Source organism: Eschrichtius robustus, chromosome 16, assembly GCF_028021215.1.
Source record: "Eschrichtius robustus isolate mEscRob2 chromosome 16, mEscRob2.pri, whole genome shotgun sequence".
NCBI lineage: Eukaryota > Metazoa > Chordata > Mammalia > Artiodactyla > Eschrichtiidae > Eschrichtius > Eschrichtius robustus.
This window is the reverse complement of record NC_090839.1, coordinates 91,075,819-91,094,559: the sequence shown is the minus strand read 5'-3', so window position 1 is coordinate 91,094,559 and position 18,741 is coordinate 91,075,819. Positions and strand designations below refer to the sequence as shown.

The 18,741-nt window shown below is 48.4% G+C and overlaps 1 protein-coding gene across 4 annotated transcripts in view; it reads right to left on the bottom strand.

Moving 5' to 3' along the window:
* The window catches only part of CARD11 (caspase recruitment domain family member 11), a 107,817-nt gene that overhangs the window by 49,421 nt on the left and 39,655 nt on the right, over window positions 1-18,741 (bottom strand). The window lies entirely within an intron of this gene.

Sequence of the window (18,741 nt, the reverse complement as noted above, 5' to 3'; positions counted from 1 at the left end):
ATTTTTAGAAGAATACAGTGCTCTCTTTGCCACTGCTATTACAACAGTAAGCGTTTCCCTGCGAGGAAAGTGAAATCCAGACCTGATTTTCTATCCTGAGATGCTCTGCCAAAGAGATGGCAAGGGAGTAGCCTAGTTCTAACGCACTCGTGGAGCACCCGCTACGTTGGGAGCGAAACAGGCTTGCGCGTTCCATTAGGCGGCAGGCTTGGGAGAGGGAGGGGGAGGGGGAGAGGGGGAGAGGGAGGGGGAGAGGGAGAGAGGGAGGGGGGGAGGGAGAGAGGGGGGAGGGAGGGAGGGAGGGGGTTGGGAGAGGGGGAGGGGGGGAGGGAGAGGGGGAGGGGGAGAGGGAGAGGGGGAGGGGGAGAGGGAGGGGGAGAGGGAGAGAGGGAGGGGGAGAGGGAGAGAGGGAGGGCGGAGGGGGGAGGGGGAGGGGGAGGGAGGGGGAGGTGGGGGAGGTGGAAGAGAGACTCAGAAAGGGTCTGTCTCCCTACTCAAAATTAACTCTGAAATACACGGCTCTCTCACGGAACGGGGCCCCCCTCCCTTGCTTCCACCCCTGCGGCCCCACATTTCAATGGGCTACCCCTTCGGGCAATCAAGGGCTGGCTGTAATTAACCGTTACAATGTCCTCAGGAGCACAGCCGAACCGCAGCTCGGAAAGGCTGGCCAGAGCTGCACCTTCCTCCCCCGTGCCCCTCAAGGGGGCGGCTCGGAGCTGTCACGGCCACAGGAGGGAACCGCCCTGGGGGTGGGCGGGGGCCACGGGCCAAGTTCCCGCTTCTCCCACGTCCCTCTGCCCAGCCCCCATGCCAGTCCTGCCAGCCACGAACCCTCAGCACCAGAGACCCCATAAACACAAACATATCTTCTACACACAGTGGAATACTATTAGGCCGTGAAAAAGGAACGAAGTACTGACCCACGCTGCAACACGGACGAAAACATCGAAAGCATTATGCTGAGCGAGAGAAGCCAGACTCCAAAGGCCACGTATTGTAAGATTCCGTTGATACGAAATGTGCCGAACAGGGAAATCCACGCAGACACAAATCCACCGACTGGCGGTGGCCAGGGGCTGCGGTGGAAGAACGGAGGGGGTGACCGCTGGCGGGTATGGGGTTTTATTTGGGGGTGACGAGAATGGTTTGGAACTAGACGGAAGTGGCAGCTGCACGACACTGTGAATGTGCCAAACACCAAGGAACTGTTCACTTTAAAACGGTGAATTTTGATATGCAAATGTCACCTCAAATCAAATCACATCGCGTCAATAAAAACAGCTACGATGGGTCGCCAACCAAGACTAACCCGAACCCTTCAAACCATCAATTCTGATGAATAAGTCAGGAAATTGCGGCCGGGGGGAGGGGACACCCCGGCGGGGAGGGGAGTCGGGGAGTCACGTGCTCGTCGCGTCTCTCTCCGCCGGCTTTTAAACCTCCGGTTCCGGATTCGACTGGGAATCCAGCGAGAGGCTCCTGAGGGCCTCGGTGTCCAGGAAACGGCGAGAGAGAAGAGGGGGCAGCAGAGGGAGGTGGGGCGAGGCTTAGAGGTTGGCTGACAGAGAAAAGGGAACCGGAACCCAGACCTTTATTTAGTACCCGCAGGTGCGGGGCCGAGAAAAGGGCAGAGAAATGAAGCAAGGCGCCGCCGTGAAGGGAGGAGTGTTGGGGGCCGGGCGCCGGGAGGGCTGGGGAGAAGGGGAAGCCAGGAAGGACTGCCCCTGTCTCTGCATCCCTGTCAGTCACATCCCTCCTCTGGAAGCTCCCCAGCGCCTCCCACGTGAACTGAGCAATTTCCTGTAATCCGGCTCACCTGTTTTGAAGCCACACGCGAGCTCGAAACCTACAAATACCGAGACTCACATTTTCCACGTAGCCGTGCGAGATCAGGGGAGTCAGGAAGAGAAGACAACGTCGCAAAACGTCTCCAAACACGCGGACTTTCCTTCTGAGGAAGGCTGGTGTCCACCGCCTCTCTTTGAATGGTCTGCTGTGACAAGGTGTCTGTCTTTGATGGAACTTGTCGGGGTTGGAGGCTGGTGGGCGTTTCTTTTGTCACTTTCTCTGCCACCAGGCACCAGCAAATATGAGCCCGTGTTTTTCTGATGTTGTATCCTTCCCACACAGTTGGGATGGAAATAACTTGACCCAGTCTCTGAAAGTAACAGTGATAGGAATGCGGGAATCTTTACGCTCAGAGATCAGCTCTAGCTTCTTGCCATGTAAGCGAAAGCTTATGAATCAAGGTGCAAACTGGAAAGACTTTTTTTTTGGCATGTACCAAATGACACAATCACCAGTAATTAAGGCACCCATCAAAACGGCACCCAGACACTGTAGCCGGTTACTGACTTGAGGCTGTTAGGGATGTTGGTAGCAAGGGAGTCGGGGGACCCCGCTGCGTTTGTGATCGTTGAACGAGTCCACGCAGGAAGCCAGGCTTGTGAGCCAGCCCAGGCTTCACCGGCAGGCGGTGACATGTCTGCGCAGGACGCCCCCACGACCCAGCTGACTTCTTCAAACCAGTGACGTCAGTTTGATTCCCCCCTGCACTCCCCCCCCCAGCCCCCGCCCCCGCCCGAAAACTAGACTCCGGTCTCTGATAAGCAAAAGACCCCCAGGGACTGCTGCAAAAGTTTCTTCAGCCTCCCAGAACTCACTGGATTCCTGAAGCATGTCGCTAGGAAATGAGGAACCTTCTCAGATGCCTCCAAGAGGTACTGCAGGGGCGACGTCCCCCTGGGAGCCTGGTCCTTCTGCCTGCTTGGTAAGCCGTTCGCCCCGCACTGCGCCCTTCCTCCCCGGATTCTGGATCACACGTCTCCTGCCTGGCCTAGCTCGGCAATCTCTCTCTCTCTCTCTCATGCCATTTTGCTTGCGGGCAGGGCCTGGGCCTGCGCTAGCTGTTGTACAACGTTTAGCAACAGGCTTGTTTCTCTGTGTACGGAACCTCAATAAACCTCGGAGGAACTGACTGAAAGGTGCTCCCCGGGGAGGGCAGGAACCCCAGAGAGAGCAAGGCTGTGGGGCTGCGAGCTGCCGATAAAGGCAAGGGCCCCAGCTTCTGGGAACAGATGCACACACACTTCCCCTCCACCCAGCTGGGCTGCGGGCATCTGACTCCTTCAACAGGAACACACGCTGGGCACCCGCCCCCACTCCTGGGCCCTCTGCACCGTCCTCCCTCAGAAGAAAGTTAGTTAAAAAAAACCAGCACGTAAAAATGAGAGCGTTCTGGTCCAAATCGGTCATCAGGCATTTACTGAAAGTCTTCTCTGGGCTCCAGTCCACGCTCTGTGCAATCAAAGCTACAGCATAAAATAGCTGCCCCAGCACCCGCTGTCGAGTCTCCCGTGTTGTTTAGGAAATTAAGATGGTAAAAGAACACGCGTGGAGCCATGAGCGCTCAGGCTTCAGACGAGAGCACGACCGATCGGCGGGGGTGGGGTGGGGTGGGGTGGGGTGGCGGGCTCCACGGCAGCCCCCAGACCTGCCCCAGAAGACGCTCCCTGACCGAGGATGTGGATTCACCAGCTGCGCGCACATGCGTCAGAGTAAAGAGGACCAGCCGGTTGGAAAGTATACTCACATGTTTGCAAACTAGCTCGGCCTCAGGTCTGCCTAGGGGGTCTCTCCGTGGTCCTCTCAAATTCCCTCTCCTCCAGCACAGTGGCTGCCAGGCCCCCAGAAAGCGCTGATGCTACAGGGAGCAGCGGCCCCCCCGGAAGCTGGCGCAACACCCCACTCACAGGCTGCCTCTGTTTTTAGCAGGGGCAGAGGTGTGGGCCGGGGTGGGCTGCCATACTTCCCTTTTTATTTTTGTTCTGAGCAGAGGCTGTGGGTGACTTTCTGCAGAGGCGGAGGCTGGGAGAAGAGGAGGAAACTGTGGTCTCTCCGGCAGGGGGCGCGCTGCAGAGAGCGGGAGCCGTGTCCGCCGTGGGGGAAGGTGAGGATGGGAGGGCAGGAGCTCAGCCCCGCCCATCCTGCTGCCCCGCAGCTCTGCCGGCCCTCACCCCGGAGACCACGGTCCTGACTTTGAACTGCACCGAAGAGGAAGGCCAGCTGATGGAAGTGCGGGGCCTAGAACACTCCGGGGAGGACGCTCCAGTGGGCCTCACGCGGGGCTTCCCAGAGCCAAATACACCATCACCCTCTTTTCTCCTCCAACATCTCGTACTCCCCTGCCCGCATCCGCCTTGGCCACTGACCCAGCTCCTCTGACAACCGTGTCTTCTCTCTGTCCAATCCAGCTGGACCTCCACCGCGAGCTGCAGCAGGGCTGGGACCACCCCACCCACCACGGGCAGGCCCTGCAGTATAGATGCCTGGAGGAGCACGGGTTGGCAAACGCTCAGCGAGAGCGCAAGTTAGATTGAGGTGACGGGTGACAGTCGCCTGCCTGCCTGGCCTGTCCGAGCATCCTGCACCAGTAGGTGATCCCTAAAGGTTGGCCCTTCCCCTTTCCTAGAAGCCTGCGAGGCCCCTCTGGTCCCACACAGCTAGACAGGAGCTTCTCACGCTGTTCTCCGCGGCCCTACACAACAGAGCCCAGACCTACCAGCTCTGCCTAATTCCTCTATTTCCCAGTCTGTAGCCTTTCTGTTCCCTTTCCTTTTCTTAAAAATTGCAGTATGACCAGTAAGCCGCATGCATCTTAAATTTAATGAGTTTTGCAAAGAAGACACCCCGTCACCAAGACCCCAATCAAGAAACAGGGCACGGCCACCACGCGAGCAAGTGCCTTCACGGCCCTTTTCATCCTATTCCCCACGCCCACCCCAGAGGCAACCACGACTGTGCTTTCTCAGTTTTACCTTTTCTGGACCTCAGGAAAATGGATCAGCACGGCCAGCTCTCTCTAGGGTCTGGCTTGTCCCTTTCTGTCCACTGATGTGTGGACCACGGTGTATCCATTTATCTGCTGACGGACATTTAGGTTGTTGGCCCGATTTGTCTATTGGGACATTGCTGTACGCATCTTCGCGGGGGCACACGTTGTCATGTCTTCTGCTGGGTCGTCTGGGAGGTGCACGCTGAACTCTGTAATAAGTCCCCACTCTGTTTCCCGAAGAAGTGGCCCTGTCACCCTGCCTTCCCACCACCGGTTGCTGGCAGGTGGGTGTCTGGTGAGAGACCCCTTCCTGGTTCACAGGCGGCCGCCTTCTTGCTCTGTCCTCACGTTTCCTGAGCTCGCGGAGGGCAGGGGAGCTCTGCTGTCTCTTCTTCTTCTAAGATCACTAATCCCATCACGAGGGTCCCCCCCCCAGACCTCAAATAACCCTCATCCCTCCCGAAGGCCCCGCCCCCAAGTACCATCCCATTGTGGGTTTGGGCTTCAACATGTGAACTCGGGGGCCCAGCGTTCAGCCCACAGCCCGTGAGAAGCGGCGGGAAGTGCTGCCGGTTTGGCTCCGCACGGGACGCGGGGGGACTCGCTGTACCTCCCGTGGGCTCAGGGCCCCCTCGTTACCTGCTGTGCTGTAGGCATCACCGGGACTTTGTCAACGGAGTGACGCCTCCCTGAGCCAATCAATGGGAGGGAAGCACAGCGTGAAGATTCAATCTTACACGGTCCGAGCCCACACTAATGGAGTTGCAGAGCTGGTAGGGTTCTCGGGGGCCGTCTCAGCCACCAGCACCGCCTCGCACACGCTAGGGAACGGAAGGGGCCAAGGTGACACGAAGGACTGGCCGAATTACAACCCTGCGAGAACGGCTCCGCGCCTGCTGGGCCCTCCGTCGTGTTCTCTCCTGCCGCGCACCCCAGTGGGACAGGGCCCTCTGCCCTCCGTGTTGCAGAAGACGGGCTGCAGGTGGAGGCGTCGAACGCCGGGCCTGGGACCCCCAAAGGGGTGCGGGGGGGAGGAGGGACTGACGGTGGTCTTCACAGCCCGGCACACTGACCTTCCATCACCCCCCCACCCCCACCCCCACCCTCCTCTTCTCCCCTCGGAGAAGGCTGATCCTTCCAAGCTCGGGCAGGACAGGCAGCAAGGATGACATCGCCAAAGGCAAGCGGAGGGAAGCTGCCCAGTCTTGGGGGAGATTTCAGGGCAAAGGACGTGCAGCCATGTTCCTGGGGGGGCGGCCAGATGCCCTCGAAGTCCCTTCCAACTCTGGGATTCTGAAACACGCCCCGTCAGGGAGACCAAACATAGATGGCAGAATTTTTCCACAACTGGGTGAGGAGATCCCCGCTGGGCTCGTCAAGGGCCCACAAAAGGGATGAAGCCAACATCCAAGGGCCCAAGGAGCTGAATTCTTCCAGGCAGAGGGGTTACTCGAGGCCACAGGGTGCCCAGAGACCCCTCGGAGAAGCAGCAGTAACCAAGTCACATGTGAAAGGAAGTGGCATTGAGAGTTTCCTGCACACACACCTGGGGAGGTTCGAGTCTGAGCTTGTGGGTGATGATTTTTCTAGTATGGCGAGAACAGAAAAGAACAAAAACAGCTGGCTCTGCAGTAGAAAACTGCCTCACGGGAGCTCGGTGACCCCGGAGACGGAACACAGCCGACGTGGACCGACGGCTTCGGTGTAGGGTCCTCGTCCCAGAGCCCCGTCTTTCCCGCTGGCGGTCCCGCCGAGGCCCAGTTCTGCCCAAGGACTTGGGTTCAGCCTCCTCCCCGCGCTGTTTGCTTATTTATCTCCGCCTTGAAACCGTGGTCCTGAACAGCACAGGCCCTTCACTGCTGACTCAGTTGCTGGAGCCAAAACTCATAAAATCCTATTTCGGAAAGGTCCAATGATTTTATTTTCTGATCATAAATATGAACTTTAATTAGCAGCTTGCTAATTAGCAGTTGCCGTGGAAACAGAGAGGGGAAGAGAGCATATCCCGTGTAAAACAGAGCTGGCCTCCCGTTAACTCTGGCCTCTCCCTCTGCCCCTCACCCCCTGCAAGGCCTGGAGAGCAGAGAGGCCGTCTCGGCCGGAAAGGACGGGGGCCAGGAGCTCACTCAGGCAGAGGACTGGATGTGGCCGTGGGCTCAGATGTCTCCTCCTTGGGTTGGTGAGAAGTTCCCGGGCACGCTGGCCCGGTCAGAGGCCCGCCTCTGTCTGCCCGGCAGAAGGAAGGGGCTGGGAAGAAAGTGGAGTCTTTGCCAAGAAGCTGAAGGAAAAGCCACTAGAGCTTTGAAAGAGCTCAGTGACTCTCCTTGATGCTCAACACTGGTGGGTGAGTGACTTCATGGTGCCCACACTTCACAAAACACGCCAGACCCGACACCCACCCCGTTCCTCCAACTGCCCCTCCTCGGTTCCTCTATAAATAGGAACCCATAAATAATGTATAAACAATTTATCTACAAAACGGGAATAATAATGCCCACAGCTGGCAGAATTTTAGTGATGATTAAACACGTTTCTAAAGCACCTGCCTGGAATATAGTAGATGCTCAATTAATGGGAGCTTTCATCATTATCATCCGTGTACGAGTTCATTAGTTAAACCCAAAGTCGAGAACTTACTAACATCTGACGCCCTATTAAGAAGAAATGGACTATTGCAAGTATTATCCAAGAAGCTGAGGTTAAAACGCGATTGTTAATTTCCTAAACATGATGGGGAAAGAACCCAGTCCGTATGGTTGGTGGTGAAACGATGCTAACATCAACAAAAGTGTGTTCTGCATTACAGTGCCTAAAATCCAAGCATGTGTGGATGGTGTGACATGTGCCCTTTACAGGACACGGGAGCAGGTGCACGAACTCCCAAACACGAATACCTGTTAGATGTGAGAAAGGGCCACACCCTCTCCTGATGGAGTCTGCAGCATCAAACTTTGGACCTCATCTGTACTCAAGGCACATGAGATTACACTCTACAAAAAAGTTTATGGCAGGAGGTAAGAGAGTTTGAGGGTTGTTCCCTTCCTTCCTTTTTTCTTTCTTTTTTTTAAAAATGGAAGATTATTGCCATTCTGCTGGCATTTGGGTTCCTGAACAAGTAAGAAGAGCATGTGTTTTTGGCTCCTTGTGGCTCTATGGGGAATTCTCCTAGGGTCACGGCTGAGATTTCTGGGATGCCTGATGCCCCTCCCGTATAACTGTCAGCCCCAACAGGTGCAGGCAACTTCAAGGGTGAAATGTTACAGATAAACGAAGTTTGTGTAAATCCAACCCTCCTCTGTCCACTTACTGGGTTTAGCACCGGGGTCTCCCCTGTGCCACAAGCATCAGCTGATTCCTCGGGGAGGAGCTTCCCTGGGTGAGCCCTGGCTCACAGATTCAAAGTCCTCACTAACGGGAGTGTTGTCTGCGGGCCCACAGCCTCAGCACCACCTGGAGCTTGCTGGACCTGCAGTGTTCCAGGCCTCACCTTGGACCTTCTCAGTCAGAGCTTGCACTTTAACAAGCTCTCCCGGTGGTTGACAGAAGCACTGCTCTCATTCCTCACTGTTGGCAGAGACATCGGTTGTTGACTTAGCTGCTCACCCCCTTCTAAGCTCCTAGAACCTTCTAGACACATGCTGGTCTCTCCTGGCTCACACCCTGCCTGGTCTTTGATGGTGCTTCCCATTTTGGCTCTACACACTCAAGATCCTTGGGGGTAACCGAGCCCCAAGTTGGACCAGGTCTTCATACTTCATCCTGCAGTGCCCCTCACTTTGTTTTGGCCTAACTAGTGGGCCCCAGATCCCTGGACACGCTGACACTTCAACGGTACGTTAACTCCACTCCTGACTGACAGCTCCACCTGGAAGCAACTTCCAGGACAGGCTTGAGGGCTCCGCTGCCCATCACCTAGCTCTGCTTTCAACAGTCATTTTCCAATCTCTTAAATGGGTTAAGGAAGAACACTGTTTACTTGCAGCTAGCCCTTCTGTAAAGTGTGAAGGCTTCTGCAAAGTAAGAATTACGCCTCACAATTATTTCCTAAAATAATTTAGATTTCCTAAAAATCTAATATTTCATACAACGAGACCTACTTCATTGCCAATCTTTTATGATAGCCTCTTATCTGGTCTGGTGAATTCAGCTCAGTTGTGAGGTCTGTGGAAAGTAACATGTTATGAACAACAGTGAAAACACTGAACAATTATAAAATGGAACAACATATTTGAAACAACCGTTTGTAGACATTGAACAACAGGGGGCTCAGGATGACCCTGATGGAAGGTAAATTGATGGGTAAGCCTCGTGATCACTGGCTTTTTGCCTGGATGCACTTTACATACCACGGGGCAGAGGGGTGGAGCCCAAACTGAGGTGACAGTCCAGAGTACAGGGCTGCTGAGGTCTGCAATTTGGGAGGAGGGGTACCAAGAGGAGGGAAGTACACGGAGAAATAGTGTTTGGCTAAATACTAAACTGCACATGTGCAAGTAAGACTCCATGAGCTGAGCAGAGAACAAGTACCAAGAGGCTGTGAACCGAGAGATTTCATATGACACAAGACAGACAAATGCTGGGGTTGCAATTAGCCAGGCTTGGAAGACCTCACTGGGTCACCTGAGAATTCAGAGACCTAGAAAGTCCATGCCTGAAGAGCAGGGCTACTCTAACTCCAGAACACGGACCACTCTAGATGTAACCAACAAAGTTTAAAAGTAAGTTCCAAAAGAATCAAGCCTATTCACACATAACTATTTGCCAGATCAAAATTTATCACAACTTATGGGCAACAAAATCCAGAAACTTGGCATCCACAATGACCAGAATTCAATAAAAAATTTTTGCTATACATGTGCATAAGCCAACAAATTACAAGGAGAAAAACCAGTCAATAGAAATGGACCCAGAAGTTACAGAAATGTTGAACTTTGCATACAAAGACCTTAAAACAGCTACTATAAGTATGTCAAAGATTTAACGGAAATATGAACGGAATAAGGAAAAAGATGTGAAATAAGAAATAACCAGATGGAAATTCTAGACCTAAAAGTTAGAATATATGAATTACAAATTCAATAGATGGGCTTAACAACCATTTGGACACTGCAGAAGAAAAAAATCAGTGAAATTGAAAAAAGGGCAATAGAAACTACACACCTAAGGCATGGGGCGGGGAAAGACTAAAAAGGATGAGCAGGAAATCAGTGAATTGAGGAATAATATCAAGTGGTGTCTAACATTCATGTAGTTAGAGTCCTAGAAGGGGAGGAAAAAGAGAAATCGTGGAAGAAAAATCATTTAATTTTTTTCCCCAAATTTAATGAAAAACATCAACCCACAGATCCAAGAAATTCAATGAAGTCTAAGCAAAATAAACATGAAATGATACATATCATAAACTGGTGAAAATTAAATATAAAAATAAAATCTTAAAAGCAGACAGAGGAAAAAAGACACATTACATACAGTGAAATAGGGATAAAAATACTGGTCACTCCTCATAATAAACAATGTCAGAAAGAAGACAATGGAACCACGTCTTTAAACTGCCGAAACAAAAGGCCACCTTGGAATTCTTTATCCAGCGCAATACCTTGCAAAAGTAAGATGACATAATAAAGGCTCTTTGTTTGATAAATCAGAAGCTGAAAAAAATCCATCATCAGCAGACCTGCAGTATAAGGAATGTTAAATGATATTTTTCAGAGTGAAGGAACATGAAGCCAGATGGAAACTTGGATCTGCACAAAGGACTGAAGAGCGCCAAGATGGTGAGTAAAGATAAAATTTCTTCCATTTGCAATTTCTTAAAAACATAATTAATGGCTTAAAGCAAAACTAACAGCAATCTACTGTGCAGTTTATAACATACGTAGAAATAAAATACATGACAATCAATAATCGCACAAGGGATGAGAGAGGGTTAAGTGAACGTATACTGCCATAAGTCTTGACACTATATGCGAAGCGATGTAATATTAATACAAGTTAGGCAGTGGTAAGTTAAAGGTGCATTGTATAAAAACCATAGGGCAACTGCACACGTACACAAATAAAACAAAGAAATAGGCTAGCAAACAAGTCAACAGAGGAGATAAGATGAGATATCAAAAAAGACCTCGATTCATCCAAAGGCAGGCAGAAAAGGAGGAACAAATAAAACAAAGAATGGACGCATCAAAACGGCAACACTTAGATGGTAAATGGAAATGGATTAAACACTTCAGTTAAACGGGCAGCGATTATCAGAGTGGATTAAAACATTATTCAGCTACATGCTGTTTATAAGAGACTCACTTTAAATATAAAGACACAGATAAAGTAAACTATGGAAGCACTATTCATAACAACTGCAAGGGATACATTAACACCAGAAAAGCAGACTTCAGGGAAAAGAGTATTTTCAGAGACAAAGAAGGACATTTTATTGTGACAATGGAGTCAATTCACAAGAAACTATAACAATGCTGAATGCACCTAATTACAGAGCTTCAAAACACACAAGGCGAAAATGGATAAAATGGCAAGAATTAGATAAATCCACAGTGACAGTTGTAGATTTCAACATTCTTCTCTCAGTAATTGTTAGGACAGGTAGATAAAAATTAAGAATATAGAAGATTTGAACAACACCAGCAACCAACTTGAACTAACTGACAGTTACAAAACACTCCAGCTAACAACTGCCGGATACCGGCAGAATACATATGCTTTTCAAGTGAATATGGGACAGCCACCAAGACTCCTGGTTGGGCCATAAAATGAGTTTCAGTAACTTTAAAGGGATAAAAGTTGTATAAAATATGTTCTCTGACAAAAGGGAATTAAATCAGAAACTGATAATTAAATGTCAGTATCTGGGAAAATCCCTAGATATTTGGAGATTAAATGATACAGTCCTAAATAACCCGTTGATCAAAGAAACCAAAAGGAAAACTTGAATATGTTTTGAACTGAATACAAATAAAAACAAAATATCAAACTTTCTAGCATGCAGCTAAAGCAATGCTTTTAGGGAAATTTATAATTGTATATGCTAATATTAGAAAAGAAGAATGATTTAAAATGAATCATCTAAGTTTCTACATTAAGAGGCCTGAAAAGCCAAAGTAGGTAGAGAAAAGAGGTAATAAAGATAAGAGTGGAAGACAATAAAATAGAAAACATAAGAGCAATGTGGAAAAACCAGTGAAATCAAAAGCTCTGAAAAGATCAGCAGAACTGATAAACCTCTAGCTAGACTGATTGAAAAACAGAGAAAACAAAATCACCAATATCAGAAATGAGAGACGAGCTATAGCTACAGATCCGCCAGGGATTGAGAGGATATTATGGAAATATCATGAAAAACCTTATGACCATAAATTCTACAACACTGATGATAAGCACAGAAATTACTCAAAAGACACAAATTCTCAAAATTGACCTAAGAAGAAATAGAAAAATCTGAGTTAGCCCTTTTTCTGTTAAAGAAGTTGAAGTTATTATCAGAAATCCTTCCACAAAGAAAGCTCTAGACTCATATGGCTTCACTGGTGAATTCTATCAAACATTTAAGGAAGAAATAACACCAATTTTACATGAACTCTTACATAAAATAGAGGGAGAAGAAATACTTCCCATCTCATTTTATGTGGCCAACATTATGCTGATTCCAAAATCAAACAAAGGCATTACAGGAAAAGAGAAGTATGACCAGTACCCCTCATAAAGACAGATGCAAAAAAATCCTTCACATAATTTCAGCACAAAATTTCAGAAGTATAGAGAAAAGATTATACATATGACCAAGTGGGACTGATTCCAGGAACGCAAGACTGGTTCAACATTCGAAAAGCAACCAATAGAATTCATCATATTAAGAGAATAAAGAAGAAAACAACATGATTATTTCAATAGATGCAGAAATCATTTGGCAAAACTCAACATCTATTCATATTTATTAAAAACTCCCAGCAAAATGGAATAGATTGCCCTCAACCTGATAACAACTATCCTCATACTGTGTGATGAAAGGCTAAATGCTTTTCCTCTAAGATTCGGAATGAAACAAGGATATTCATGCTAAGCACTTATACTCAACACTGTACTAGGATTTCTAGATAGTGCAATAAGGCAAGAAAAAGAATTAAAGGGAACAAAGATTGGAAAGCGAGATGTAAAACTGTCATTATTTGTAGACAACATGATTGTGTGTGGAAAAGTAATCCAAAGGAATCTATAAAAAAGAAACCTCCTATCAGAATCAGTAATCATCAGTAACTACTAATTATCATACACTAATTTAGCAAGGACACAGGATACAAGGTCAATATACAAAAATTTTTAAAAACATAATACCAAAAAAAATACTGAGGATTTAAATATAATGAAAGAGGTGTAAAATATCTACCTTGAAAACTACAAAGAATTGCTTAAAAAAGTTAAAGAAGCCCTAAATCAAACGGAGGGATAGATCATGTTCATGGATTGGAAGACTCCTCAATATTACTGCCAGTTAGGTCCAAATTGACCTAGAACTTCAATAAATTCCAATCAAATATCAACAAGATTTTTTGGTATAGTATAAACAAATTCCAATATTTATATAGAAATGAAAGAGACTTTGATAGCTAGAACAATTTTGAAAAAAAAATTGGAGGAATACATGTTAATATATGTATTAATTATATATATTTACATATATTATATTATCATTTATATATTATAAATATTTTATATATAAATATAAGTACCCATTTCAAGGTTTACTGTAAAACTACAGTCATCAAGACAGTGTGGTCTTTGTGTAAAGATAAGTAATAAATCAATGAAACAGAAGAGTGAGTCCAGAAATCGATCTACAGCTATATAGTCAATTAATTTTTGACAAAGTCACCAAAACAATTCAAAGGTGCCAGGAAAGTCTTTTCAATAGTTGGTGCTGTAACAACTGGATATCCATTTCATGGGAAAAAATAAACCTCAACTCCGATGTCACACAGGACACTAACATTAATTCAAAGTAGATCACAGATTTAAACATAAAATCCAAAATTACAATGTTTCTAGAAGGAAGAAGAAGACCACCTTTACAACCTTGAGGTAGGCAAAGATTTCCTAGACAAGAGCCAGAAAGTACTAAATACAAAACTGAAAAAAAAAAAAAAGAATAAATTGGACTCATCAAAACAGAAAAACTTAAAAAATGAAAAACTGCTCATCAAAAACACTAGTAAGGGGCTTCCCTGGTGGCGCAGTGGTTGAGAATCTGCCTGCTAATGCAGGGGACATGGGTTCGAGCCCTGGTCTGGGAAGATCCCACATGCCGCGGAGCAACTGGGCCCGTGAGCCACAACTACTGAGCCTGCGCGTCTGGAGCCTGTGCTCCGCAACAAGAGAGGCCGCGATAGCGAGAGGCCCGCGCACCGCGATGAAGAGTGGCCCCCGCTCGCCGCAACTAGAGAAAGCCCTCGCACAGAAACAAAGACCCAACACAGCTATAAATAAATAAATAAATTAATTAATTAATTAAAAAAAAATCTGAACTCCCAATTATTAAAAAAAAAACCAAAACATTAGTAAGAAAATGAACAGGTCAGTCATAGAAGAAATATTCACAATATAAATATTTGATAAAGGACTTGTACCCACAACATATAAAGAATATCTCAAATAAAAACTAAAAGCAACAAGTTAATAAAAAGAGGACAAAAGACTTGAATGAGCACTTCAGAAGGGAAGAAACACAAATGGCTAATAAGCACATGAAGACGAGCTCAAGATCATTAGTCATCAGGGAAGTGCAAATTAGAATGAGATACCCCCAAACAACCAGCGGAATGGCTAAAACTTTTAAACTGATGACATCAAACGCGGTGAGGACGCGGAGCAACTGGAACTCTAAACACAGCTGGTGGGGCTGTGAAATAGTACAGCCACTTCAGAACATAATTTGGCAGTTCTCATAAAATCAAACATACATCTGTTAAGTCTGCAGGAAAGAGGAGTGGGCTGTGCCGGGGAGAAGCCCCCATCCACAGAGAGAGAGCCAAAGGCTGGGCCTTTTGCTCTGGTCAGAGTTGCCTTTACCTTTTCTCTTTGAAGGAGTTAAGGCCATTTGCTTTCGCCATAGAGGAATTAACCTTCGCAGGGTGAATAATTGCTCCTCAGCTGGGGAACCTCCTGCAGGTTTGGCTGCAGAGCTGGTTCTCAGTAAACCTGCCCTGACACACCCCAACACCCCGCCCCTCTTCCTTCTCCAGGCAGGAGAGCCCCCGTTCTATCCACCAAGTACTCAAGAGTCCTTATGTCTCTTTAATCTTGTCCCATCAAGACCCTCTCTCAGGAAAGGCATGGAGAGGGGAGACTCAGAGCTACCAGTTGCCTTCTCCAGGTGGAACGGGCTCACACCACCCCAGGATGCAGATATTCCTGTGCACATTAATTCACATGGATTCCCTGCCCAAGTAACATAGTGGGCACTGGCCAGGCCCCATCCCCGCTCAGGTACGTCTGGCTCAGCAGCTGGTCATCTCTTCTATGAACACCTGTTCCGGAACCATGAAAATAGCTATGCCTGACTGAGGGTTTTCAAACATCAAGGACCTGAGTGTGTGTGTTGGTGGGGGAGGGGCAGAACTTTTCCGGAAAAGGAGGGGCCTCAAAAACAGAACGCTGTTTACACAGGAGAAAACGTATGTGTAAAGGGTTGAGCTGCAATGGTGTCCACACGTGAATGCCAGACAGAGCTCAGAAGTCTGCAAGAATGTTTAAAGATGCCCCCCTTAAACATGCTGAGTTCTCTGTTGGTAACTGTATTGGTCAGCTCACCCTGGACTGGGCAGCTTAGACAACAGATACTGATTTTCTTACAGTTCTGGAGGCTGGAAGTCCAAGGTCAAGGTGCCAGCAGGGTTCTTTTCTGGGCAGGCCTCTCTTAGCTTGCAGACGGCTGTTCCCACTGTGTCCTCACATGGCCTTTTCTCTGGGTGCATTTACCCCTGGTGTCTTTTCCTCTTCTCATAAGGATGCCAGCCCTGCTGGATCAGGGTCCCACCATTATGACCTCATTTAACCCTAACTGCCTCCTCAAAGGCCTCCTCTCCACATACAGTCATGTTGGAGCTTAGGGCATGAATGTATGAATTTAGGGAGGGACACAATTCAGCCCCTAAGCAGTAACTAAACATCCCTCCTCTTCCCCCAACATGACGGGATGTATGAACCGAAATAGACTTCTTTTTTAAACAAAGGAGACTTCACTGATGACACCCAAATGAACACAGTCCTTTAAGACAGTCTTTCCAACAACGCTGCAACTGCTCAACAAATTTGATGGAAACTCCTTTGAAACGCTCTCAGTGAGTTTACAAGCTACAGTCCTAAAGCTTGAAAAACAATCGCAAAAGGAGAGGACTCCAATCATTTTGTGTGTGTGACATCATCCCTGGAAAAGGTATAGAGCCCACACAGCAGCCGTGCCAAAGTATTTTAGCCATGCCTCTGCTGTTGTGTCCACTTGGCAGACTCCTACACACCCGTCAGGGCCCAGAGCCACCACTGCCTGAACCCCCCCAGCAGCAGTGTGGCTCCCTCCCTCGTGTCTCCCAAAACGCAACTTTCAGAACAGCGTTTGTCACATCAGGTTGTACTCTGCTCACGTGCCTTCTCCGTTCAAGGATCTGCCCTTGAGGCAGGAGACCCTTCTTTTCACCAGTGGAACCAAGGCCTTCATCGATCATCTGCCTTCCCTTCCCTGTCCCACTTCCCTGCTCTGTGATCCCAGTTCAAATCCTTGTCTCACAGACCACTTTGAAGGAACCCAGATGACGTCATGGTCTGGAACGGTAGACAGAGCTGTGGGCAGGTGAAGTTGAGCTCAAATCCCAGCTCCAACAAAGGCTCATTGGATGCAAACCAAACAACACACACAAAGTCCCACCCCCAAACCTTAAACCAGGCAGATGGACACGCACCCTTTCTCAGGGAGAACAAAGTCGGGAAGCCCAGAAGCTCCCTGCAGCCCAACCCGCGTGGGAGGGAGGAGCAAAGCCCTGGGCTGGTGCAGGTGGGCAGAACTAGCCGAAGTTTGATGCCACGTCTTATTGGGGGCTTGTGTTAACTCAGTCAGTCCTGAGACCAGCAGGCCCCTGGCAGGGAAGGCAACTGCTGCCGCCTCCCTGTGCCGTGAAAAACAAGCTTCCCAGAGCGGAGACATCCCCCATGGCCGCTCCTGGGGGCTCTGTCTAGGAACAGGATGATGGTCTAGGCCCTGGGCTCTGAGCTCACACTGTAAAGTGAAAAGATGGAGTTATTTTTGTTCCCATGCAAAATCAAGCTGACAGGGTCTACTTTTCCCCAAGGAAAGATCAGGAGGGAAGTTTGAACTTGGAACTGTAGAAAGAGCTCCGTGCTGGATCCCAGTTCTATTAATGGCTACTTGTGGCACTTTTAAAATATGACCCCCAATTCTCTGCCATTCTTCCCATCAACAGGTGGGGCCTATATCTCCTCCCTTGGATCTGGGTTCTGCCAACTCCTTGATCCATACAAAAAAGTGGAGGGATGCACAGCCAGGGCCTGGACCCAGGCAGTAAGAAACTGGCGGCTCGCACGGCCTGTGTCTTGGGACACTCACTCTGAACAGCCAGCCACCATGCTATGAGGGGGCTGAAGCAGCCGGGGAGAGGCCCCCTGGAGAGGAAGGGAGGTTCCCAGCCCTCAGACCCAGCTCCCAGCCCGCGGCCATGGAGCGCGCTATCTTGGTTCCCCAAACTTCTGGCACGTGGAGCAGACACGCTTTTCCAGCCAAGCTCAGCCCACGATGCAGATTCGTGAGCGAAATAAATTATCACTGTGGTTTCAAGTCATTCAGTTTTGGAGTGGTTTTTATGCAACAGCACTTAACCAGAACACCAACTCTGTGGCCTCGGGCAGATGCTTCACTTCTCCAGACCTCAGCGTCCTCAATGGTAAAGACAGCAGGATTCAAAGCCTTCCAGCGTACCTTTCAGCTCCAATAGTCAATGCATTCTTTGAACGTGAATAATCTTTTTCCTGGTTTTATCATAAAACAGAACACCCTTTCTCCAGTTCACTAAAAAATTCCTTATATGTACAAGAACACTTGTGTCAGGGCTTCTCAAACGTTAAGGTCTAATTGTCTCGCCCAGGGATCTTGTCGGATGCAGACTCTAATACAGGAGGCCAGAGGTGGGGCCTGGGAATTGGCATTTTAATGCACCGCTGGACCACTGATAGCATTTTGAGTTGGCAAGGCCTTTGTCCCTTTGTCACCAACAGCAGTCATTAGACACGGGACTAAACACATAAAGGCAGGATCTCATTTAATCCCTATGACAGTGCTATGAGGAAGGTTTTACAATCATTTGCACTTGACAGACTGGAGACCCGACGTCTGGAGAGGCCAGGTGACTTGTCCGAGGTCACAGTTAGTGAGCAGTGTGGCCACGGTCTGAACCTAGGTCAGCTCACAGACGCACATTCCCCCGGCTGCCCTCTTTTCAACACCAGGTGACATGAGATTAACCATTTTTTTGGGTTTAATCTCCCCTCTTCGTGCCTGCAGCTAGCCAGCTGGGATGAAAATCTATCACGGAAGGACAGAAGTAGGGACGTGGAAACACGTCAAGAATAACAAAACAGAGTTAACAAAGATAGAGGTGACTTTTTCAGGTTTCCTATCCCCAGCTGTGATTAATTTACAGCTTTTTACATGCTAATGTTTTCCTGCCTTCTGCCAGTAATAAATAACCAATATGCTTTAATACCTAGTTATTATTCATCCCTTTCAGATATTTGGATTTTGATTCTTTGCTGCAGTTCAATCACATTGAATTTCTTTAACCAGGACAGCTCCATTAAGAGTCCCCTCCAAGGACATCCTGGCAGGGCGGTGG